The 25850-nt window shown below is 47.0% G+C and overlaps 1 long non-coding RNA gene across 1 annotated transcript; it reads right to left on the reverse strand.

Annotated features, from left to right (window-relative positions):
* Positions 1-58: 58 nt before the first annotated feature.
* LOC142245806 (uncharacterized) lies at positions 59-24536 on the reverse strand. Its single transcript, XR_012724794.1, has 3 exons — positions 24452-24536; positions 2536-2660; positions 59-280 (listed from the first exon to the last, which is right to left on the reverse strand). It is a non-coding gene; the product is annotated as an uncharacterized LOC142245806 (long non-coding RNA).
* Between the last annotated feature and the right edge of the window lie 1314 nt (positions 24537-25850).

Here is a 25850-nt window from a genome sequence, read left to right on the forward strand (position 1 = left end):
TAAAAATAGATTTATTCATTTTTCTTTATAAAACACAAATAATAATACAATTCCTGCTACAAGTATGGCCGGTCTTACAAGTTCCCCATCATGTGGCTGCTCCGGCCGGGTACAGTGCCCTCAGGGCCGAGCAGATCTCTGGGCCGGTGATGGCTCTCCGGGGTTTGGAATGAGCGAGTCGTGCGGCTTCTGCTGCAATCAGATGCAAGTTCTCTCCATGGCCAACTTCTCTGGTCAAGACATCCTGGGCCCATAGCTGCTGGCTCGTAGTCCGCCGTGCCTAGGACAGAGAAGGCATGAGTTATAGCAGGGGTTGGAAACCCATGGCTCGCGAGCCATATGTGGCCCTTTTGGTGGCTGCATCTTGCTTCCAGGCAAATCTTAAAGGGGTATTTTCCGGTTTGTAAGATAACACCCACACACGAAAACTGGATGAGTTGTACAAACCGCATATGGCTTACCAGGGCAGCAGTGGTGGCACAGGGACGTCGGTGGACTGCTTGGAATCTACCGCAGTTGACTAGATCGACGTCAAGAAGATTGCCGCTGCCATTTTCTTGAAGTCGGTCTTAGTCAATTGCAGGAGATTCAAATCAGCCCACCGGCTGATCAATGGTGCCCACCGGCGTGACACCCAACACCAGTATCGCCGACCCTCCGCACACTGACCCTCTTTGAGCTGGGACACCCCCTCAGTGTTGCCTACCCAACCTCCTGGGACCTTCTGAGCAGCTCCACCAACGCCCTCCCCTATGGGGAGTATGGCTGTCACGGAATTACATTTTAATATATATGTGGCGTTCATGGGTCTCAGCCAAAAAGGTTCCCAACCCCCGAGTTAGTGATGAGGTCCTCCACCATATAAGCCAGTCATAGTCCACAAGCCAAGGAAACTCAGGTTTGCCTGTAGCATCTGTCGCGGGCGGGGAGGAGGGTGTCAGCACACTACTCTCACCCCCTTCTGCTCGGGTCCGGCGGCCGCTGCTCAGTGGTGGCTCAAGCTGTAGGCCGGATCCCAGGGGTTCTCGAGCGGCACTCCTCGCCCGTGAGTGAAAGGGGATTGTTGGGTGTGGGGATTGTTTATTGTTCGTGACGCCACCCACGGTTGTGGTGATTTCACCACCGCTGCTCAATATGGGGATCCCGGGGATGGTGATGCGGAGCAGCCAGGTGTTGTGTTGCCCCTCCGTGGGTAGGGGTTGGTGATCCCGGGGCCCGGTGATGAGGTGTAGGATGCAGGGCCTGGTGGGCGCAGGGGCAGCGCTGTGCCTTGCGGCACTGTGGTACTCACTCAGCCTGAGACAGTGACACAGTTCTTGGTAAACACACGGCTGGTTGGATGGGTCCCTCGGACAGTTCACGGTGCTGCGGTTCCCTGCAGTTGGAGGTGATGGTCACTCTTCCCTGCACCTATGTTACGTCTATTGGTAGCGATGGATTCCCACCGGTTACCCGCTCCCCGACTACAATCTGGGCCGGAGGAGCTCCACACTTTGCCCGCAGACACTGGCCCTGGGGAAACTGGTGCCCTGGCGGTGGCGGTGTCTCCCCTGTAGTGGTTGAGCTGTTGCCTTCAATCGGGACTTGGTTGTTGGGGGGGGGGGGGGGATCTACGTCCCCTTCACTGACGGATTCGGCAAATTTGGCGACTCCTAGCCTTGCCGGGGTCAGAGAGGCCCCTGCCCTGGTGCTGACTGTCCTTTGCACGCTGCTCCAGACCGCCGGGTCACCACCCGTCAGCGGTCCTTCCAGGAACCTACAAACAGTCCCACTCCAGACAATCTCCGCCGTCTGCTGACCTTGCTGTCTCTGTCCAGGCACACAGCCTCAGACCACTTCAGGCTGTACTAAACTGCCACTTGGCACTTTCTCTACTTCACTTCTCTGTCACTTCAGCTTTCTTCTTCAGCTCCACTACACTTCACTTCACTTCCTTCCACTTCCCCCTCCCTGGCTGAACGCCTCTCTAGCCCTCAGCTAGACTGCCATTCTCTTCAAACTCCACACTATCTGCCTGCTTCTTCCTGCCTCCAGGGCTGTGAACTCCTTGGTGGGTGGACACCAACCGCCTGGCCCACCCCCTGGTGTGGACATCAGCCCCTGGAGGAAGGCAACAAGGATTTCTGGTTAGCTGGTGTACCTGCAGGGAATGTGGGGTGTGTGTGTTGTGTGACCTGTGTCCCCTGGCTTGCCCAGGGCGACACACATCAACTCCACCGGCCACGTGTTTCATAGGGAGCGAGGTGTACAGGATTAGATACTTGGCTTAGATTTCCCACTACAGCTCCACTCCATTGAAGTTAATGAAGCCAAGTTTGATTCCTCTTAATGGGAGAAAAAAAAATAAACTTTGTCATGATTAGTGATGAGTGGGCAATACCATGCCCGGAGGCAATCTGCAGATGTGTGTGGTGAGGTTTATGGGAAAAAGAAAAACCCCAAAACTTATTCCTGACAATCCTTTCAAAAGCTCTTCCACATAAAGCCCAGAGACACCGGAGCCCCCCCTGCACCAGGCGGCCATTGTGAGATTACCTGTCCCAGGACTGTATCCAGGTGATGTTTATAGTCATGTTTGGGTTTCTTCAGACCCTTCCGCTTTGTTTTGTCCCCGCTCCTGCAGCCGCTCTTCACCTCCATAGTGGGCTTCATTCTGACAACTAATATAATCCAAATTTTAATAGCTGGATAAGTGGGGTAAACTGACAGGTATAAGGGGGCTGTAGTGTGAGCATTCAGAAGAGCTACAATATAGGGAGTAAACATCCCCAAATTACACATGAGTACAACCCAGGGGGGGGAGGGGTAATGTTCCCATATAGAATAAGAGTTGCATTTAACCATTCAAGCAAAGTCTAATGTGTGCACTTTTTGGGATATTTTCCAAGTTTCACACTATTGGGGCATTTTATTTGTGTATTCTGGGCTAAGTTACTATAAGGGAAGTCCTGAGCGATCGGCAGGTTACAAACAGGTGCAAATATTGCTTTTACGGAGCACGCACCTAGTGTGGCCCTTATGGGGTACAATATCAGACCCTTATAAATCCCTCCCTGATAACCATGGCCACAGACACATATGCAGAATACCACACATCAGACAGTTCATGAGTGGGAAATCACACAATGCTAGGAGCCTTACCACTGCCTCTCGCTCTGCTGCTCACCAGCCCTCAGCTTCCTCACACACAGCCCAGAGAGGCCATAGTGAGGGCTTTATAGCCACAGATGGGCCCAGTCACACACTGACAAGGCTCAGCTGTGAGGCTCAAGATTGATTCATTCCAAAATGGAGGCCCATCTACAGGACAGCACACGATGAACCCATGCACCAGAGCATTGATCCCTGTGGAGAAACTCACGAGCGTCCGGTTTTATGGACCTGCATAGTGCATGAAATGGCGGACAGCTCTTGCACACGTCTATGATGTCAGGGGGCTTGTGAAGACTCTTTTACTAGGTCCATATGTTGAACCCCATTGTGCACAGGTGCCAGAGCTGTGTTTAGATGCATGCGCTGTTCTGGTCCATGTACAATGGTTATAATGGGTCTGCGTGCTGTCCATGTACCGTTTATGGTGCATAGGAACCAAATATGCACTCATACGAATGGTCCCTTATGGAAAGATTGCGCCACAATTCACCAGCATAATGCTGTGACTGGTGTCATGGCCAAAATTGCCACATAGTTCCAGCCTGGTATGTGCGAGTGGACATTTTTTATTTACTTATTTTTTTAAGTTTTTGGAGCATTATGTTTTTCTCTCGAAAACTAAAAAAAGAATAAACCCCAATCATCTCATACCAGTTAACTAGCAAAACACTGACCGCGTCAGATGACACATGGACAGTGCGTGTTGTTCTTTGTTATTTTTCACAAACCCATTGACTTGAATGGTCGACATTGATCTGTGACTTGGATCAAAAACAGAAATGTCTCAAATTCTGCCCCAAAATAAAGTCGGCGTTAAGATAATACAACGTCTTCCGGCCTTCAGCACAATAACTTGCTGCCTCTATTGCCTAGCAACCGTCCATGTGATGAATGGGTGACAACTGCAGATATCCAGTGATCTGTTATTACATGGCCTGCAGGCCTCATCCTGTCCCAGTACATCACCCATCACTGTTGCCATGTAACCATCTACCTCCTTCATGACAACATGGGCTGGGAACCAATATGGCGGTGGCTTGAGTGCTGTATTTTGATTTTTTGATTGAGTGGATAGGGACTTTTATAAAACAAGATATAGAGGTTGAGTATGATCTAATTGCCTCCATTTGCTGCAATTTACCCATCACCTCAGGCCACGATGGAGGACAGCGTCCTAACCTAATAAACCATTTATATAAAGATGTAATTAAGAGATGGAGGTCTGATCAGACTCCGGAGTCAGGTCCAACTGCAATCTGTGCCCCCCTATATATCTATGCCCCTGTCTATACAACAATTATAAAGGTTACTAGGATTAGAGGCAAAAGGCTGCCATATTCTTATAAACAGAGCCTCCATCTCTATGGGTTTGGGCCTAATAAAGTGCACGGTGCTGCTCTGCGGAGGCTCACACTGGAGACGGTGCTGTTCCTGTCCCTGTTTCTTTTTTAATTATTTTTATCATTTTACAACATATATCAATCACAACTTAGCTGTACAATAACATGGTCAGTATTAATTTTCAACCTTTACCTTCTTACTTTGCATTTGTACATAAAACTTTGCTGAAACGTCCCCCTCCACTCTCCCAATATCACTCTCAGACCTCCTCCCACAGTCATCCTCCTTCTGGGGTCTCTTTAGTGAGTATGTAGGAGGTGGACTTGCCCCTGTACTGGTTATGGTATGTATTCTACGTGTGATACCAATTCTATTGTATGTGTTACTATGTGCATAACACTAGCCAGCTGCAGGTTACAGATGTAGCAGGGTCGGGACTGTACCAGTGGGCGCCACCTGTTGGTTGGGTTGGGATAGCAGCAGAATAGGAGAGGATTGGGTTAAAGAGGTAAGGCTCGAGAGGGAATGAGTAGAGGACAGGGTTCAAGTGAGAGAAAACGTGGCCTTGGAGCTAGGGTCGGTCAGGATTCTTCGAGAGGTCCAGAGCCCAGGGGTACTTTACACGCTGCGACATCGCTACCGATATATCGTCAGGGTCACGTTGTTAGTGACGCACATCCTGCGCCGGTAGTGACATCGCAGTGTGTGACACAAATGAGCGACGATCAACAAGCACAAAAACGTGAAAAATCGTTGCTTGTTGACACGTCGTTCATTTCCTTAATATCGCTGCTGCCACCGGTACGATGTTGTTCGTCGTTCCTGCGGCAGCACACATCGCTACATATGACACCGCTGGAGCGCCGAACATCTCCTTACCTCCGTCCGGCAATGCGGAAGGAAGGAGGTGATGTTACATCTTGCTCATCTCCGCCCCTCCGCTTCTATTGGGCGGCCGCTTAGTGACGCTGCAGTGACGTCGCTATGACGCTGAACATCCCTCCCCCTTGAAGGAGGGATTGTTCGGCGGTCACAGCGACGTCGCTGTCAACGTATGTGCGCATGATGCTGCCGTAGCGATAATGTTCGCTACAGCAGTGATCACACAATGTCGCACGGGCAACGGGGGTGGGTGCTATCGCGCACAACATCGCTAGCAATTGCGATGTCGCAGCGTGTAAAGTGGCTCCCCCCGGCGGGCTTAGCGAGCCAGCGAGGCCCAGCATTGGAAATAGGTGTGAGGAATAGGAAGAAAAATGGCACGGCCGCAGAGATTAAGGAGAAGGTCCAAGATTGCGCGGACAGGTTGAGGAGCAGTACGCCGCCCTAAGAGAAAAAAAGGAAAAGAAGGTCATGTCTGTCAACTATGTGCAGAATAACAGTGAACGATTCTGGTTGACTAAGTGAACTCCATTGTGGCGTGTGTTACTAGCTGTCTACGACGACTGCCAGCGGGGAGACGAACACGGGGCTGAATAAATCAGTAAGGGTGCGTGCCCATGATCAGTGTTTGCAGCGTTTTGGATGTAGCGTGTTTTCGTTGCATCCAAAACGCTGCATTGCACAGTACAAGCACAGTAGATGGGATTTCTAGAAATCCCGTGCCCACTGTGCTTGTTTTTTCCATAGGAAACAATGACCTGCGGTGCAACTTTCCAGACCACAGCATGTCAATTGTTTGCTGTGGACTAGATTGCGTCCTCTGCAGTGCACTGAACCCTGATCGTGGGTACAAGCAGCTGTGGTCTCCTGCGCAGGAGACTTGCGACCTCGCAGGTCAGGACCTGCTGTGTCTAGGACACAGTGAGTCCTGATCGTGGGCATGTACCCTTAGGCTATGTTCGCACGTTGCGTTTTTTACCGCGTTTCTGCAGCGTTTTTAGCAGCAGCGTTTTTGTGCTAAAACGCATGCGTTTTTGTTTTCCAGCAAAGTCTATGGGAAAAGCAGAAATCCTGTCTGCACTTTGCTTTTTTTTCTGCAGCGTTTAATTTGCATATTTGTGGTCAAAAACCATGCTGAAAAAGAAGCAGCATGTCAGTTGTTTTTGCCATTTCTGCAGCGTTTCCTTAACATTGGAGTCAATGAGAAATGGCAAAACGCAACCAAAATCACAATTCCTGCGTTTTTCATGCTTTTTACCTGCTTTTCCACTGCGTTTTTGGCTCCAAAAACGCATGCTTTTCTGGACAAAAATTAATGGGTTCTAATGTTCCTTTACACACACACAATAACCGAAAATTTAAATGTTAAAAAATAATAAACTTCACCTATTTTTCTGTTAAAATGTGCATAACCACTATTTTTTCATTAAAATTGATAATTTCCCATATAGTTTTATTAAAAGTTAATTTTATACTTTTTTTCTCTTTTTTCATTCTTTTGGACTATTTCAACTTTATTTCTCAGTGTCTTGATCTACAAAACGCATCTGCAGAAACGCAGGTGAAAACGCAGGTAAAAAGCGCTGAAAACGCGGTAAAAACGCGGTAAAAACGCATGCGTTTTTAGCGCTAAAAAATGGTCAAAAGCCATTTGGTCAAAAACCAAGGGAAGGAAAACGTGCAGAATAAACTGCAGGTACTCCGACGCAACGTGCGCACATAGCCTTAGGCTATGTGCGTACATTGCAAAGATGCAGTGTTTTTGTGCGTTTTTGGCCGCAAAAAAACACACAAAAACGCACCCGCAGTAAAAACGCATGCGTTTTTGCGTGGTTTTATGCGTTTTTTGCTGCGTTTTTTCCAATGCATTGCATGAGTGAAAAACGCTGGCAAAAACGCAGAAATAATTGACATGTTGCATCTTTGTGGTCACCACAAAAACGCACCTAAAACAAAACTGCACTGTGCGGACAGCAAAAATGAAAACTCATAGACTTTGCTGGGGAAGGAAAGTCATGCAGTTTTTAGACAAAAAACGCACCTGAAAAACACGCAAAAATGCAGCGAAAAACGCTGCGTGCTCACATAGCCTTAGTGTCATGCACCCCACAAGGAGTCGCATAAGCACACGGAGTCTCCTTTGCTGTGTGTTTAACTTAAACTTCGATATTAATTCTTCCCTCCTCGTCCCTCTTCATGGAGGAGGTGCGTCACCTTTTGTATTCCTTTCCTTTTCCAATCTTGAAATAACTTTTTTTGCACAAGGGTAGAAAAATGGGGTTCCTCCATAATGGTGGATCCCTGGAAATTCTCCATGACAAACCCAATTTCTTCCTTCCTTCCTTCCAGGCTGCTATTGTGTCTCTATTATTTTTTTATTCTTGTGGGCAGATATCCCCATGGCGCATGCAGCAGAGCAACCAGGACCCACGGATGAGCATACGCTGTCTCCAGCGCACTGTGACTGTGCCAATTAGTACCAATCTATTCTGTGATAGGATATGTACGCTAGATTGTATCCTCTTATATCTGGTAAATTCACTCCTCCTTTGTTTCTAGATGCCATTATTGTGCACAATTTTATGCGAGGACGCTGCCCCCTCCAAATACATTTTCTTATGGTGTTGTTTATTTTTTTTGCATCTACATGTTTTAAAAGGATGGAATTATTTGGTGGGGGATACATTAGCTTAGAGACACTCATAAGGGATATGGGTTTATAAGACGCCGGATCATCAAGATTTTTCCCTTCCATTAGTATCAAACTTATTGTGATGTCTTAGCGTGTGGCCACTTGTTGGGGGGGGCTGAACTGCTCCTAATTAGGCCAGACACATTGTTCCTTTGTTTGGTAAATCAAGTAGCCATTGTTTCATGTCAGACTGTTGGAGCCCTATTGTCTGTTAATTTGGATTGCCTCAGCCCCTTTGACTACATCAGAGGAAAATTATGCAGTCGGATTGAATTAGTAACCAATGAGGGAACAGCCATCTCCCAGAAATTCTGTCAGGCACACTACTCAGAAATGAGAACTGAAGGGTATAAAAAGGGCCTTGTGCCTGTTACCACATTCACTCTACAGGACTTCAGCCTAGGATCTGTGGTTCCAGCTGGAGGATCATAGACAGGGCCGGCGTCAGCACCCGGCAAACCCGGGCAAATGCCGGGGCCCTGGAGAGCCGGGGGGGCCCACTCGGCCTCGTCAGTTCTCCTGTCCCTTGGCCGGGGCCCACTCGCCTTTACAGTTCTGCGGTCCCTGGCCGAGTTCCGGGGACCGCAGTCCTCGGCAGCAATCTGCGGCGCCGTCACTTTAAGGCGCGCAGACATCCTGGTTTGAATTTCATCTGTGGGCGGAGCTACCGCCTTCTCAGTCCCACAGATGAAGGAGGCGAGCTTCTGTCCGGCGCTGTGTGGGCCCCCTCTCCACCGTGACCTAATCGGGTAAGTGCCCTCCCCGCCTCCCCATTATGGGCCCCGGTGAGCTGCTTCTAACCCCCCAGATGTATGCCCTGGCCCCTGCCAATCCCCCCCCGCCGATTCCGCGGGTGCTGTACCCACCGAGCCGCGGGTGTGGGCCCCGCCGAGCTGCGGGTGCTGCCGCGGGTGCTGTCCCCGCCGAGCCGCGGGTGCTGTCCCCGCCGAGCCGCGGGTGCTGTCCCCGCCGAGCCGCGGGTGTGGGCCCCGCCGAGCCGCGGGTGCTGTCGCCGCCGAGCCGCGGGTGTGGGCCCCGACGAGCCGCGGGTGCTGCCGCGGGTGCTGTCCCCGCCGAGCCGCGGGTGTGGGCCCCGCCGAGCCGCGGGTGCTGCTGCGGGTGCTGTACTGCCGAGCCGCGGGTGTGGGCCCCGCCGAGCCGCGGGTGCTGCCGCGGGTGCTGTCCCCGCCGAGCCGCGGGTGTCGGCCCCACAGAGCAGCAGAGTTGTGTGCATTTGTCTGAATGTAGCAGAGTTGTGTGTGTTTGTCTGTATGTAGCAGAGTTGTATGTGTTTGTCTGTATGTAGTAGAGTTGTATGTGTTTGTCTGTATGTAGCAGAGTTGTATGTGTTTGTCTGTATGTAGCAGAGTTGTATGTGTTTGTCTGTATGTAGTAGAGTTGTGTGTGTTTGTCTGTATGTAGCAGAGTTGTGTATGTGTTTGTCTGTATGTAGCAGAGTTGTGTATGTGTTTGTCTGTATGTAGCAGAGTTGTGTGTGTTTGTCTGTATGTAGCAGAGTTGTGTGTGTTTGTCTGTATGTAGCAGAGTTGTATGTGTTTGTATGTAGCAGAGTTGTGTGTTTGTCTGTATGTAGTAGAGTTGTGTGTGTTTGTCTGTATGTAGCAGAGTTGTGTGTGTTTGTCTGTATGTAGCAGAGTTGTGTGTGTTTGTCTGTATGTAGCAGAGTTGTGTGTGTTTGTATGTAGCAGAGTTGTGTGTGTTTGTCTGTATGTAGCAGAGTTGTGTGTGTTTGTCTGTAGCAGAGTTGTGTGTGTTTGTCTGTATGTAGCAGAGTTGTGTGTGTTTGTCTGTATGTAGCAGAGTTGTGTGTGTTTGTCTGTATGTAGCAGAGTTGTGTGTGTTTGTATGTAGCAGAGTTGTGTGTGTTTGTCTGTATGTAGCAGAGTTGTGTGTGTTTGTCTGTATGTAGCAGAGTTGTATGTGTTTGTATGTAGCAGAGTTGTGTGTTTGTCTGTATGTAGTAGAGTTGTGTGTGTTTGTCTGTATGTAGCAGAGTTGTGTGTGTTTGTCTGTATGTAGCAGAGTTGTATGTGTTTGTCTGTATGTAGCAGAGTTGTGTGTGTTTGTATGTAGCAGAGTTGTGTGTGTTTGTCTGTATGTAGCAGAGTTGTGTGTGTTTGTCTGTATGTAGCAGAGTTGTGTGTGTTTGTCTGTATGTAGCAGAGTTGTATGTGTTTGTCTGTATGTAGCAGAGTTGTGTGTGTTTGTATGTAGCAGAGTTGTGTGTGTTTGTCTGTATGTAGCAGAGTTGTGTGTGTTTGTCTGTATGTAGCAGAGTTGTGTGTTTGTCTGTATGTAGCAGAGTTGTGTGTGTTTGTCTGTATGTAGCAGAGTTGTGTGTGTGTTTGTATGTAGCAGAGTTGTGTGTGTGTTTGTCTGTACGTAGCAGAGTTGTGTGTGTTTGTCTGTATGTAGCAGAGTTGTGTGTGTTTGTATGTAGCAGAGTTGTGTGTGTTTGTCTGTATGTAGCAGAGTTGTGTGTGTTTGTCTGTTTGTAGCAGAGTTGTGTGTGTTTGTCTGTATGTAGCAGAGTTGTGTGTGTTTGTCTGTATGTAGCTGAGTTGTGTGTGTTTGTCTGTATGTAGCTGAGTTGTGTGTGTTTGTCTGTATGTAGCTGAGTTGTGTGTGTTTGTCTGTCTGTATGTAGCAGACTTGTGTGTGTGTGTCTGTCTGTATGCAGCAGACTTGTGTTTGTGTGTGTGTGTGTCTGTCTGTAAGTGTAAATGACTGTATAGATTTGTCTGTTTATATGTATTTTTGTGAGTTTGTCTTTAAATATGTATATGTACGTGTTCGTATCGGTGTCTGTGTGTGGATGGGGCCCACTGGGACTCTTCCGCCCGGGGCCCACAAAAACCTGGAGCCGGCCCTGATCATAGAACTGCTTCACTGCTTCATGCTGAGCCCACAAATTTGCTTAGAGAACCAAGGTTGGGACAATTCGGTAACCTGGCTACATATTTTGCTTGACGCTATCTCCTCTGAATGGGTGCCTGCCAAAAAGTGGAGTGCTGCTGTCTGGGATAGTCAGCCCTGGAAGCCCCAAAATCCCGAAGGTTCAAATCCCTAGTGGGCTAGCAGAAGGGTGAGACTCTATGGCTTCTACCATCTTGTGTACTTGCTGGGAATGTAGGATATGCTTTTGTCTGTTGGTGGACCAATAAACGCTTACCAATGTGTGGGTCCATCACCCTGTATTGTGTGAATAGTGTTCTGCCCACAGGAAAGGAGTGTGAGTGTTCATTGGGATGAGCCCTGGTCCGTGAGGTCTTTCTGAAGGCAGCCAGGCCAGCGAAGGAGAGCACCCACTGACCCTCGTGTCTCCACACTTATGTGTGCTGTGTTTATCCACGAAATTAGGTCCCATACCTGCAGAAGTCCATGGTAGCATAAAGCCCACTATAACCAATTAACTTACCATTAATAAAGAATAAATACTCAGACACATGACATTTGGATAAAAATGGCCGTGGTGTTTTATTATTGGTAACTTGATAAATTAAATTCACCATATTATTGAAATTCAATAACCATAAAATTCCATAAATACCACCATAAAGTACCATTAACCACTTATAAAACCACAATCCACCCAACATAGTTGGGCGATTTTTTCCCAACTAATAAAACATCACGACAAAAATAATAAACAGTTAAAAACCATGACTTTACACTGGGAGGGCGGGCGGGGGATTCTTCTTTCTTCACAGCTGGAAACTGACACAGCTGGCTCACAGCTGGCTCCTTATAAAGGCCAGTCTCCTGCATATTTACCTCTGTCCACCAATGACAGACTTTAAAATTGGCGCGCAGCAGGCTGACCAATCACACAGCCTGCTCGCGTTACTCACAGGGGGCAGATTAACCCCATAAATTCCCATCATAACAACTTCCATTACCACCACGCAGCAGGCTGACCAATCACAGCAGCCTGCTCGTGTTACCACATGAAGGGAATTAACCCTTCATTCCCCATACTGAATTTGGCACCGCTCAATGCCACAACTTAAACTTGAAACACCTATAAACATACTGTCAGGGGGCCCATGCCACCATGTAATCACCAGGCTATACGCTGCTGGTGATTATACATGGTAGCATAAAGCCCACTATAACCAATTAACTTACCATTAATAAAGAATAAATACTCAGACACATGACATTTGGATAAAAATGGCCGTGGTGTTTTATTATTGGTAACTTGATAAATTAAATTCACCATATTATTGAAATTCAATAACCATAAAATTCCATAAATACCACCATAAAGTACCATTAACCACTTATAAAACCACAATCCACCCAACATAGTTGGGCGATTTTTTCCCAAACGGCCGAGTATTAACAATACGAGGCCCCCCCCAAACACCGCAGCCATTTTTCTATCATATTCTGGATACCCACATTAAAAATGTCCAGACCAACGTCAGAGAGATGTACCCCATCAGACCTGTACAGGCCAACCGTAAAACCTTCCAGATCACTATGGCGATATGAGAAGTCGCCCAAACTAACAAAAAATTTTGTCATGTCGCGATTGACACGTTTCCTTATTTTTTCCAAAAAGGCAAGCTGGCCATTCCAAACCAGTCTCGGAACAATTTCAGAAAAAATCAATGCTGAATAAGGAAAAAGATTCTTTAATAACGCAAAATCTCTGCGGAAATTAGATAACAAGTCCAAAGTCTTTATTTTACCCAAGTCATTCCCTCCAATGTGTAAAATTATAAGGTCAGGATACGGATGAGTCAACAGCATACCTTTTAAGGTGCCAAGTAAATTAGAAAATTTCAGACCCCTTATACCGTACCAAAAAACATTTATCAGTTCATACTGAAAAGATAAGTTTTCTGTATAACTTCTACAAGCCGCTCTCCTCTGCGCCCAGTGTATAAACGAATGGCCTACAAGCCAAATCACCATTGGGCCTAGAATTGGAGAGAGACAGAATAAATTAATTATAATAAATTCGGGCGTATATACAACTGATAGCGTTTTGACGCCCATCTGCCAATTTTACCAATTCTTTTTCCCGAGAGGCCAGCTCTTGCTGCCTCGGTTGCCGCCCCGATCCGAAAAGAATGTGATGAGAAGTTGGAGCTATCTAGCTGCAACTTAACCATACATTTTTTTAATATTGCATTAAATTGAAACTTAGTGGCAGGCGAACCGTCTACATGTAAAAACAACAAACCCGGGGTATCCCCCCGTACAGTAAGCCATTTACATAAATTGGTGACGGGGCATATACATGAATCCCATAAAGGACGCAACTTCACAGAACACCCTTTACCAAGTTGATCCATTTTGGACCTACTAATAAATAACACCGCACAAGAGTCAGATACATAAACATCCTTTCTATATAAACCCGAGGTGTTGTACCGACTATGGGACAACAACTCACTAATTCTGAGTGCTGCGAAGAAACAAAGCACAAAAGCTGCACGAAATAAACATAACTCAAAATTGTTAAAACAAACTTCACTCAACATAAACCATAATCTTTCTAAGAGATTCACGGATATAGGCCTGCGGCGATCAGGCACAACACAACCTTTTTTACAACCCTTTAGCGCCTGCCGAACCACAAATAAGCTTAATAGAGACTCCTCACCATATAATTTTAAGAAAAAAGAAATTCCACAAAATGTTTTATACAAAAAATTATAACGATAACCTAAACCAACATAAAAATTCAAAAAACCAAGTGCTGTCGACACATCACACTTGCGGGGAACCAGATTCCTGGAATCACAAAATTGATTCCATGCCAACCAAGCAGCCGAGTATGCCTTCCAAGTCCCTGGTGCAATAGAATTTTTAATGGAATCTGCTACTAATCCAAAATTGCCTCCCACAACTGGGACAGGCATGCAGTCAAAAGAGGATCCATCTTTCCTGAACTCTTCCTGAATTCCTCTAACCGCTGAGAAGAGAGGTAAAAAACGGAAGCATTATTGCACTCAGGAGCAAAACGAGCCTTCAACCAAATATTCCACTTCAGACACAATAGAACCAATCTGCGCAACACACCACCCAGAAACCTACACTTCACCACCAAGGTGTTCAAAGCAAAAACCAAACCTTGACAATGCGATATGAGTATAATCCTCCTATTCGCTAGTTCCTTACCCCAAATATGCACTGAAACAAAAACCGGAAAAAGCTCCAATAACACCTGCTTCTCCAGCAAACCTTCCGACAACCAAGATGAAGGCCATGAAGAAAAGCACCAGTGTGTACGAAAAATCGTACCGAACCCCACTTCCTTAGACACCCCTGTAAACCAAAGGAGATCCTGAGACAACATAAAATCCTGTTGAACGCAGCTAATCCCGTTGAAACTTTCTAAAAATTCATACCAAATTCTTAAATCCTTCCTCATCTCACACGAAATTCTAATGTGTGAACCTGAACACCTAACACCCTTAGTTGCATCATACAAACGTCTGGAAAACACTCCCCATTGGCAGAATTCTTAATGCAAAGTTCAAACCACCCAGCAGAGATTGGAGCTCTCGCAGGGTACACTTTTTCTTCACTAAAAAACTCGCAATACAGCCTTTTAACTTCGTAATCTTCTGGCCAGGGAGCCTCAATTCCATTTTTTGTGAATCCAGAACAATCCCTAAAAACTCAAGCTCCGTACAAGGGAAAACTGTTTTATCCTGAGCTAACGGCACCCCAAAAAACTTCATCAAACCCAAAAATTTATTTAGCAATTGCAAACAACGTCCTGACCTACCAACAAAAAGGAAATCGTCCAAATAATGTAACATACCCCCCTCTGGAAACCCCTCTTGAACTGACCAATGCAAAAACGTGGAAAAGGACTCAAAATAATAACATGATAAAGAAAAACCCATAGGGAGGCACCTGTCAAAATAAAAAGAGCCCTCAAAACAAAAACCCAAAGAATTAAAACCCAAGGGGTTAATTGGCAGAAGCCGGAAGGCAGACTTGATATCAGATTTGGCCAGGAAACAATCCGGGCCAAACTTCCGTAGCAAATCCACAGCCTCATCAAAGGATGTGTAACTCACCGAAGATGCATTAGGATCAATAGCATCATTCAGTGAGCTACCTGCTGGATAAGACAGGTGATGTATGATCCTAAAAGAATTAACCTCCTTCTTGGGGACAACCCCCAAAGGTGATATCCTAAAATTTGTAAACGGAGGAAATTCAAAAGGACCAGACACCCTGCCTAACAACAGCTCTTTTTCAATATGTGCCCTGACTACCTCCTTATGGCTATCAACTGATTGTAAATTCCTAGTTACATTACAACCTATACCTTCAAAAGAAGGTACAGGAAAACCTGCCTGAAACCCACTACGAACCAGAGCTGCCTTCGGCCTGTCTGGAAAACGGTCTAGCCACGGGAGCATTCCTTCCAGGCTCACTGGAGTCTGAGCCTATGAAAAACTGCTCCCTAACACCAGATGGCTGTACCGTGGACTGACCATGCTTTTTAAAACATTTAAACAAGGGGTGAGCCCCGCCACAAAACGAGCACTCATGGCGAAAGCGACAGGTACCCTGCCACTTGCACGAGGACTCATTGAATGCAAAGCACACCCCCCTTTTTGAATTGACATTCACCTGCTGTCTGTGAGGGTTCTGTCGCTGAGGCAGCATTAAATTCAGCCATAACCCGACATCCTTAACACCCCACTTGACAGCAGGGTGAACCGCCAATTTCTGCCTGAAAGACTCATCGTAATTCAGCCACGCTAAGCCACCGAAATTACGATAAGCCTCCAGAATACAATCTTGGTGCTGAAACAAACCACTACACAATTTAGGAAACTTCTCCCCAAGAACTGCAGCATAAATGGAGAAAGCCTGCAACCATGAATAAAATGATTTAAAATTTTTCTTTCGTTCTGACTCAACCTCTTGCTTTCCATCCGGTTTCTCCACTTTATGCTGCAGTTCCCTAGCAACCGGTAACAGAGAAAAGATCTCTACATATTCTTGTCTCCAAATCTTTTCCTTAAGGGAAGCACTGAGATGAAAACCCAAAGGGGAAACATCACATGTCAGTGCTTCCTTTAAATGAGACTCTGCCACCCCAGGGAACCTGTCCTGAATAGAAACCAAAGCAACAGGTGCCTGGGGTAGCACTACATGGCCCCCAAGCAGTTCAGACAAAGTCCTAATGACCATGTCCTTTACACAATTAACATTGGGTGCTCCAGCAAGGGGGCTCTCACCATGTCCTCCGCTCCCGGGTCCATCCAACGCGCTGTACTGGGGTTGACGACCTCCGCTCGCTGCGACGTCCTCTTCGGATTCTTCTGTCGAGCTCCAGACCTGCGTCGCCGCCGCCAAAGCCCCAGCTGAGCTCTTTTGCAATGGGGCTGGCGGCGCGTACAGGCCCGTGAGCGACCCAGGATCTCCGCTATACCCGGCCACAACAGCCGGAGCGGAACTCCCGACGGCGACTTCCGGGATAATCGCCCGCCGAGCCTTCTGGGAGTCGCGCCCTGATGACGCGGCCAAATCTCGTCGGCTTCTTGGGCGGTCTCGCGATGCTCCGGACCCTCCTCTCGCCGGAACTCCCGCCTCTCGCGATGTCTCCGGCGTCTTCCTCCCATCGCCGCGCCGACCGCGAGCAGATGCCGACCTCTTCCTCCCTCCGCCGGACCGCTGAGAACATGATGCAGGCGGTGAGTAGACGTCGCTCTTCTTCCTCTTCTTCCGCAGGGATCTCCGGACGTCTTCTCCTTCTCCGGGCCGCAGAAGTTCTTCCCTCCGCGCAGGAACGCCGGCGAGATCCGAAGCTGGATCCAGGACCACTTCGGCGGCTTCGTTCACCGGCGCCAGACACCTCTTCAGCCACTCCTCGCCGTCCGCTGCGCCGACCCGAGCCATCATCTTCTCCAGGAGGGACTCCATCTGGATTCTTCTTTCTTCACAGCTGGAAACTGACACAGCTGGCTCACAGCTGGCTCCTTATAAAGGCAAGTCTCCTGCATATTTACCTCTGTCCACCAATGACAGACTTTAAAATTGGCGCGCAGCAGGCTGACCAATCACACAGCCTGCTCGCGTTACTCACAGGGGGCAGATTAACCCCATAAATTCCCATCATAACAACTTCCATTACCACCACGCAGCAGGCTGACCAATCACAGCAGCCTGCTCGTGTTACCACATGAAGGGAATTAACCCTTCATTCCCCATACTGAATTTGGCACCGCTCAATGCCACAACTTAAACTTGAAACACCTATAAACATACTGTCAGGGGGCCCATGCCACCATGTAATCACCAGGCTATACGCTGCTGGTGATTATACATTATACCATTTGGGCAATGTGGATACCCCTGCTGGACCATGACCATATAAAAGTCACATCTCAAGTCCACCTCCATCTATTTTCCTAAATGCTTCCTGCCTTTGTGTCCACACATCAAGGTCTTGCTTCTCCTTCTTCCAGTCATCTCTGGATTTATCAGATTTTTTCACGCAAGAAGTCGGTGTACTCTGTGCGCAATATTTTCCCAGCTCAGTCACATTGTGCGCTTGTCTGTCTCTGTAGGTTGTGGATATGCGATATCCTCCCCCTCAATACCGTCTTCGCAGCCTCCCAATATAGCTGTATTCCATCTGTCTGATTATCACGGGAATATTCCTCCCGACATTCCCGCATCAGCACCAGAAATTGTTGATTTCTGAGGTAGAATGATGGAAGTCTCCAGATAATCCGTTCCTCTGGGATAGTCAGTGACACCGGTGCGTGATCCGATGTCACCAAGTCCTCTATTCACACCTCGAGTCCGTACATCTGTCTAATAAGTCCCGAATCACCAACAAACAGTCTATTCGGGACCATGTTTGATATGGATGGGAATACAACATAAATTCTCGCTCACCGGGCGATTCTCATCTCCAGACATTGTTCAAGTCCAAATCAGCCATCAATTCTTCCAGAATTGTCAGTTTCCCATTAACCCACCCAGTACCGTTCTATCCTCTTCTACAGAAGACGTGGTGTTAAAGTCGCCATCTACTGTCACCTTTGTATTTCCGCCCTGCAGTCACCTCGTACGAGGCTGATCAAAGAATGATTTTTGCTCTGAGTTAGGGGCATATATACATTATATACTTATTAGTTACAACATTCGCTCCTTCCAGTGTCTATATATCTCTCCTCTGGTAGCACTAGTATGTATACACCCCTCACCAGTTAAGGCACCCCAATCCCCCTTATTCCATCTTATATTTGCTGCTTGCGTGTCTGTGAAGATGTAATTTACCCTCTCACTGTATATGCTGTGATACTATGTCATGATATGTATATTTCCCTGTCATTTATTTTGTATAATATGTCATGTAACTTTTCCCTGGTTGTATTAGTTGTAATTCCTGTATTTCCTTGGGGGAGCTACTGGTCTCAATGTGTCTCTCTCATACAATTGCAGTCTTGGCATCTAATGTGATTATGTAAATAGCCTGTCGTCTTCTATCCAGAGTTGTGTATCTAGTCTGTAATTGCATTGGCCAGTGAAGGAATAGTCATTGTGCTGCACAGCAGGGGATCCCTTCATCTACTGTGGCTGGCAGACATATCTGAGCCCTGTGATGGACCAAACCATTGATGATAGGATGTGTGACCCCTACCCCCTGAACAAACATGGTGGGCTGGTCAAGCAGCACAGACAATGCATTTCCCTTTTTGTAACTTCAGAGTGAGCTGAAACTTGAAGAGAGCAGGAGCCCCAGCCTGGGTAGCTGTGGACACGGACGGAGCTAGGCCTGTGTGGCGGCCCGTGGGATTGTGTGGAACTCTTTGGACTACTGTAAGGATGATTGCTTTGTTATCCGGTCCGAGGATTGTCGGGAAGGGCCCCCGAATCTGTTTTACGTGGACTTATCGTGTGCTGTTCCTGTATTCCTGTTAATAAACCTGTTGGATCGTCCCTCGGCCTCGTCCAACCTTTGCTCTGCTGTTGTACACCCCCGTCACAGTGTCCCCTAACTGAACATTAGCCCTTTTAACCAAAAACATTAAACAACTCACTATACCCATTGTTTCTTATGTGACTCCTTTTTTTCTGGCTTCCTCCTATCTCCCCCCTCCTTGGCAATGATATACAATTATTAATACCTTAACAATTCTTAAGTGTCTCTCTCCTTCCCCCTCTTGGCAGAAAGTCATTTATCTGACCCGGCGCCACCTTGGATCCTCTTCTGAGTCTTGAGTCTCTTTGGTGTAGTGGCCTCACCCGCCGTGTATTAGGTCCTTCTTCCCCTGCTCTGTTCTTTCAGTCTTAAGGGTGCTTTACACACTGCGACATCACTAGCGATCTTGTTAGCGATCTGGCGTGTCACATCGCTAACGAGATCGCTAGCGATGTCGCAGAGTGTAAAGCACCCTTCTGGCTAGGTTCACATTTCCGTTGTTTTGCATCATTCACACGCGTTGCTTGACGCTGGTGACTGATGCGTTGTACAACGGGTGACAAGAATTGGAATTCATTGTCATGAGAAAGCGGATTCCATTGTAAAATGAGAGAGAGAGAGAGAGAGAGAGAGAGAGAGCGCAATCAGTTGATCGCTCACAGCAGCCAGCTGCCGGGAGATCAGCTGATCGCTCTCATTAGCCGTCAGCCGGGTGATCAGCTGATCGCTCACAGAAGCCGGCCAATCAGCTGATCGCTCACAGAAGCCGGCTGCCGGGTGATCAGCTGATCGCTCTCATTAGCCGTCAGCCGGGTGATCAGCTGATCGCTCACAGAAGCCGGCCAATCAGCTGATCGCTCACAGAAGCCGGCTGCCGGGTGATCAGCTGATCGCTCTCAAAAGCCGGCCGCCGGGTGACCAGCTCATCGCTCACAGAAGCCGGCCGCCGGGCGATCAGCTGATCGCTCTCATTAGCCGGCCGCTGGGAGATCAGATGATCGCTCTCAAAAGCCGGCCGCCGGGTGACCAGCTGATCGCTCACAGAAGCCGGCTGCCGGGCGATCAGCTGATTGTTCGGCCGCCGAGAGAGAGCATTTACAAAGGAATCAAAAGGATTCCGCTGCTCAAAAAACGTTACATGCTGCGTTCCTGCCGCCCGATGGTTAGTCGTTCCATGACTGATCAGTCGGGCAGCGGATTCAGCGCAAGGGCATCAGTCACAATCCGCCGCTCATACAAGTCTATGGGAAACAACGGAATCCGCCAAACGGATTGCGTTATCAGAGCGGCGGATTGTGACTGATCATAAACAACAGAAATGTGAACCTAGCCTTAGGGTACTTTCACACTTGCGTTGTTTGGCAGCCGTCGCAATCCGCCGCTTTGGAAAACAGCGCAATCCGTTAACAGATGTGCGCTGTTTCCCATAGACTTGTATTGACGACGCATTGCGACGGATGGCCTTGCGTTGTATCCGCCGGCCAACAATGCGTTGCATCCACCTCGAATGCAGCATGTAGCGTTTTTCTGTGCTTCCCAGAGCGTCAAGAAAACGCAATGTGCAGGATTCCGTCGGCGTCCGTCGTTTTTATAATGGAAGCCTATGGTGGCGGAATCCATCATTTGACAGATTCCTGTGACGGATCCGTCTTTAACAACTGAGCATGCTCAGTTGAGTAAATCACTGAAAAAAAAAAGCTACAACGGATTGCGTTGTTTTGCAGGATCCGTCGCATCAGTTGTGCCACTATATGCAACGCATCCGTTACATCTGTCATACAATGCAATACGACGGATGCCGCACAACGCAAGTGTGAAACTAGCCTTAGTGGATGCGGCGATTTTCTTGCTCAATTCCACAGTTCTTGTCCAGTATTTCAGATATGTAATCTGTGTGACGTATTTGCAGCCCCGCAGGGCACACCAGGTGAACGTGTGTCTGGGTCTTGTATAATTTGGCACCACCAGCACTGAACATCCTGCGCCCTTTAGTGACTTCCACTGAAAAGTCATTGAAGAGGATGATTCTTCAGCTCTAGAATCTCGAGGGCTCTTCGCTTTGCAGAGACATCCTCAGAATAGCTTCCTTATCATTATACTCCAGATTCTTGTATTTGCTTCTAGTTTGGTTGTGATGAGGCGTTTGGTTTTTGCGGCCCAATTCTGTGGGTCCTCTATAATTGCCTCTTTGCTTCTATCCTAACAGCAGATCCTCCTGAAATACCCTCTGCAGTTGCTTTCGCTGAATAGACTCCAGGTCCCATCATTATTAGGCTGAGATCACATGTCCAGTAATCTGATCAAACGGATCTTTTGAACAAAAAAAAAAAAATTGTGCAAACCCAACTTTCTTGTCCATTTTCAAAAATTGATTTTTGCAGGATCCATTTTTTTCTTTAACATTGGAGTCTATGGAAAACAGATCCGTTAACTGATTACAGTTTATCCATCTTTCTTTTTTTTGCATTTGTAAAAGATCCGGGTTTTTTTGGGGTTTTTTGGGTTTTTTTTTTTTTACTGGATTGGTTTCAAAGGGAAGATAAGCAATCAGGTAACTGATCCTTTTTTTAAAAGACTCCAAAATGGATCCTGCAAAATTACATTTTTTTCAAGACAAAAAAAAAAAGTTTGCAGAACATTTTGCCCCCTGATTGCTGCTAGATCCGTTCTAACGATAACTGGACATGTGACCTTAGCCTTAAGGAAACCTGTCAGGTCCCTTATGCATTCTAACCTACAAGCAGGGAATGTGTGGCCTAGTAACCCCTTCCTACCCATCCCTGTGTTGTAATATTGTGTAATTTGAAATTATGTATATATATAAATATATATAAAAATACAAGTTTAACTTATGTGTTCCCTATGTAATTAAGCAGAGGGTCTAGTTCCCTGGACATCTCTTCACCCCATGGGTGTTTGCATACTTTCCGTGGTATCCCCCCCTCTCCTGTGGGCGTGATACCATAGATTTACATGAGCGATGTCACTGCCGCTCCTTGAGATCATGCACGTGTGCATTTACCATTCTTGCAGCCTTGTTATCCGGGTGTTTACTTGCCGGCTTTAGACATGCTTTGCGCATGGTCGGAATTGCAGAAGTCTTCTGATCATGGGGCCAAAAACCAGTGGCGTAGCAACTGCTTTTGCCGCCCGGGGCAGTCATCAAATTTGCCGCCCCCCTCCGTTGGCAGTTGATACCTGGCTTCGTGGGCACAAAAAAAACACATACACACACACACACATATATATGCAGACAGTCACATAGGTGACCATATCCCCAGGCATATTTCCTAGAACAATCCTGCAAAACAACTAAGAGGACCAGTCATATTATACAACGCTGGTCCTCTTAATTGTTTTGCAGGATTACTATAAGAGGAAGATACCCAAGAGAGAAATATAATAAAAAATTTTTTTATATATATATATATCTATCTATCTATCTCTATCTTGGGTCTATTCCTCTTATAGTATCAATTCGTATGTACCTGCAATAAAAAAATCCTGGTCCAATAATGCCTCAGAATACAAGTGGCTTATTACACACACACACACACACACACACACACACACATACACATACACATACATACACACACACACACACACACACACACACATACACATACACACACACAGTGCTGTACTCAATTACTGACATACAGTGCCTACAAGTAGTATTCAACCCCCTGCAGATTTAGCAGGTTTACACATTCGGAATAACTTGGCATTGTGACATTTGGACTGTAGAGCAGCCTGGAAGTGTGAAATGCAGCAAAAAAGAATGTTATTTCTTTTTTTATTTTTTTTTTTTTTTTAAATTGTGAAAAGTTTATTCAGAGGGTCATTTATTATTCAACCCCTCAAACCACCAGAATTCTGTTTGGTTCCCCTAAAGTATTAAGAAGTATTTCAGGCACAAAGAACAATGAGCTTCACATGTTTGGATTAATTATCTCTTTTTCCAGCCTTTTCTGACTAATTAAGACCCTCCCCAAACTTGTGAACAGCACTCATACTTGGTCAACATGGGAAAGACAAAGGAGCATTCCAAGGCCATCAGAGACAAGATCGTGGAGGGTCACAAGGCTTGCAAGGGGTACAAAACTCTTTCCAAGGAGTTGGGCCTACCTGTCTCCACTGTTGGGAGCATCATCCGGAAGTGGAAGGCTTATGGAACTACTGTTAGCCTTCCACGGCCTGGACAGCCTTTGAAAGTTTCCACCCGTGCAGAGGCCAGGCTTGTCCGAAGAGTCAAGGCTAACCCAAGGACAACAAGGAAGGAGCTCCGGGAAGATCTCATGGCAGTGGGGACATTGGTTTCAGTCAATACCATAAGTAACGTACTCCACCGCAATGGTCTCCGTTCCAGACGAGCCCGTAAGGTACCTTTACTTTCAAAGCGTACTGTCAAGGCTCGTCTACAGTTTGCTCATGATCACTTGGAGGACTCTGAGACAGACTGGTTCAAGGTTCTCTGGTCTGATGAGACCAAGATCGAGATCTTTGGTGCCAACCACACACGTGACGTTTGGAGACTGGATGGCACTGCATACGACCCCAAGAATACCATCCCTACAGTCAAGCATGGTGGTGGCAGCATCATGCTGTGGGGCTGTTTCTCAGCCAAGGGGCCTGGCCATCTGGTCCGCATCCATGGGAAGATGGATAGCACAGCCTACCTGGAGATTTTGGCCAAGAACCTCCGCTCCTCCATCAAGGATCTTAAGATGGGTCGTCATTTCATCTTCCAACAAAACAACGACCCAAAGCACACAGCCAAGAAAACCAAGGCCTGGTTCAAGAGGGGAAAAATCAAGGTGTTGCAGTGGCCTAGTCAGTCTCCTGACCTTAACCCAATTGAAAACTTGTGGAAGGAGCTCAAGATTAAAGTCCACGAGACACCCAAAGAACCTAGATAACTTGGAGAAGATCTGCATGGAGGAGTGGGCCAAGATAACTCCAGAGACCTGTGCCGGCCTGATCAGGTCTTTTAAAAGGCGATTATTAGCTGTAATTGCAAACAAGGGTTATTCCACAAAATATTAAACCTAGGGGTTGAATAATTGACCCACACTTTTATGTTGAAAATTTATTAAAATTTAACTGAGCAACATAACTTGTTGGTTTGTAAGATTTATGCATCTGTTAATAAATCCTGCTCTTGTTTGAAGTTTGCAGGCTCTAACTTATTTGCATCTTATCAAACCTGCTAAATCTGCAGGGGGTTGAATACTACTTGTAGGCACTGTATATACTACCAGAGGCGACCTATTGTTGACAAAGGCTAATAGCACCTACCCTGGTCGTACCAGAGCTCTACCTATTAGGATAAGCTAATCCCGAGTGCCAATGCACATCTATACGCAGGGAGCAGTGATTAAGATGTCCAAGTTCCGCATGTTTCAAAGCCTCACTATGCCGCCATGTCTACTGTTCCCTACCTGGCAGTTTAAATGTGCTGCGTCCGAATGTTTAAAGAATGCCTGCCCCTCGGGGCGGAAGTGTAACGCCGTCCAGGCTCCGCTGTTCTTCCCAGCCGGAGGTACCTAATGAAAAAGTCTGAGGGCGGCACTAGTATTACAGGTATCAGTGGAATGCAAAATTGTGTTCCACCGCCAGATTCCTCCTGTCCTTGCATCCGGAAGTGACCTATCATGCAGTGCATCCCGTGCAGACAAATATTCCTTCCTCTCCCGGAAATAGTGTATTATGGACCACTTACACACGTTCCGCCCACAACACTATGTCATCTTTTCCATCCGGAAGTGACGTATCATAAGGCACATTCTGATCTCTATTATTTAAAGGACAATACCCCATTCTCCACACACCCAGTATCTATTAGATTTTATATTTGCAGGGATCATGTTTGCATTCATCTAGAAACAAAAAATGTACACAATTATTTCTTCTATGTTTTTCTTTTTTACCCCCCCCAAAAAATACAAAAAAAAAAAACTCAGGGGTGCCGGACGCCTGTACGTTGTGTGACAAGTCATTTTGTGCTAATGTACTGCCCCTCGGCTGCAACCGCCGAGCCGCTCGGATCCGTGGGTGTAAGTTTGTGACGCCACCCACGGGTTGTGATGAATAGATGGACACCACCGCTGCCGTTAACTAGGCCTCCCGGGGCCGGTGTTGCGCAGCTTGGTGTTGACCTCTCCGTGGGTAGGGGAGTGATGGTCCCAGGGGCGCGAGGGAGGTGCGGAGGCATAGGAGTATGCTGGCGCGGTGACCGGCCCGAAGGCACTGGTGAACTCACTGACACAATACATGGGAGTCTCTGGTGAACTAAACGGGATGATGAACGGGGCCCGCAGCAGCTTCTCCGTTGTCAGGTTGGTGGTTTCCGCCTTTCTCCTGCACCTCTTTGTATGAATGTTTGACTCCTATGCCTAACAATAAGGAATAACGTTTGGAACACCATTCTAAGTCTGAACTGGGTGCAAAAACCTAAAAAAACATCACTATGGGGAGATAAGGTATGCACACCAGTGACTATGTAAGGGGAATACATGGAATAGCAGAAACTGCTGTGTGAATACTGACATGAAAAACTCAATAGCTATATGTAAGAGTGAAAATGTGAAAAATGGAATCTGCATTAGGGTATGTGCGCACGTTGCTTTTTTGCTGCTTTTTCTTCTGCGCTGTTTAATGCCAAAATGGATGTGTTCTTCTATTCAAGCAAAGTCTATGGGAATTTGGGTTTCTTGTTCACACTATGTTGTTCAAAATGCTGCCTTTTTGTGGCAGAACTTTGGTCAAAAACTCAGCTTTTCAAAGAAGCAACATGTCAATTGTTTTTGCTATTTGGGTTTTGCACTGCAAAGCTGAGTT

This window comes from Anomaloglossus baeobatrachus, chromosome 7, assembly GCF_048569485.1.
Source record: "Anomaloglossus baeobatrachus isolate aAnoBae1 chromosome 7, aAnoBae1.hap1, whole genome shotgun sequence".
Lineage (NCBI taxonomy): Eukaryota > Metazoa > Chordata > Amphibia > Anura > Aromobatidae > Anomaloglossus > Anomaloglossus baeobatrachus.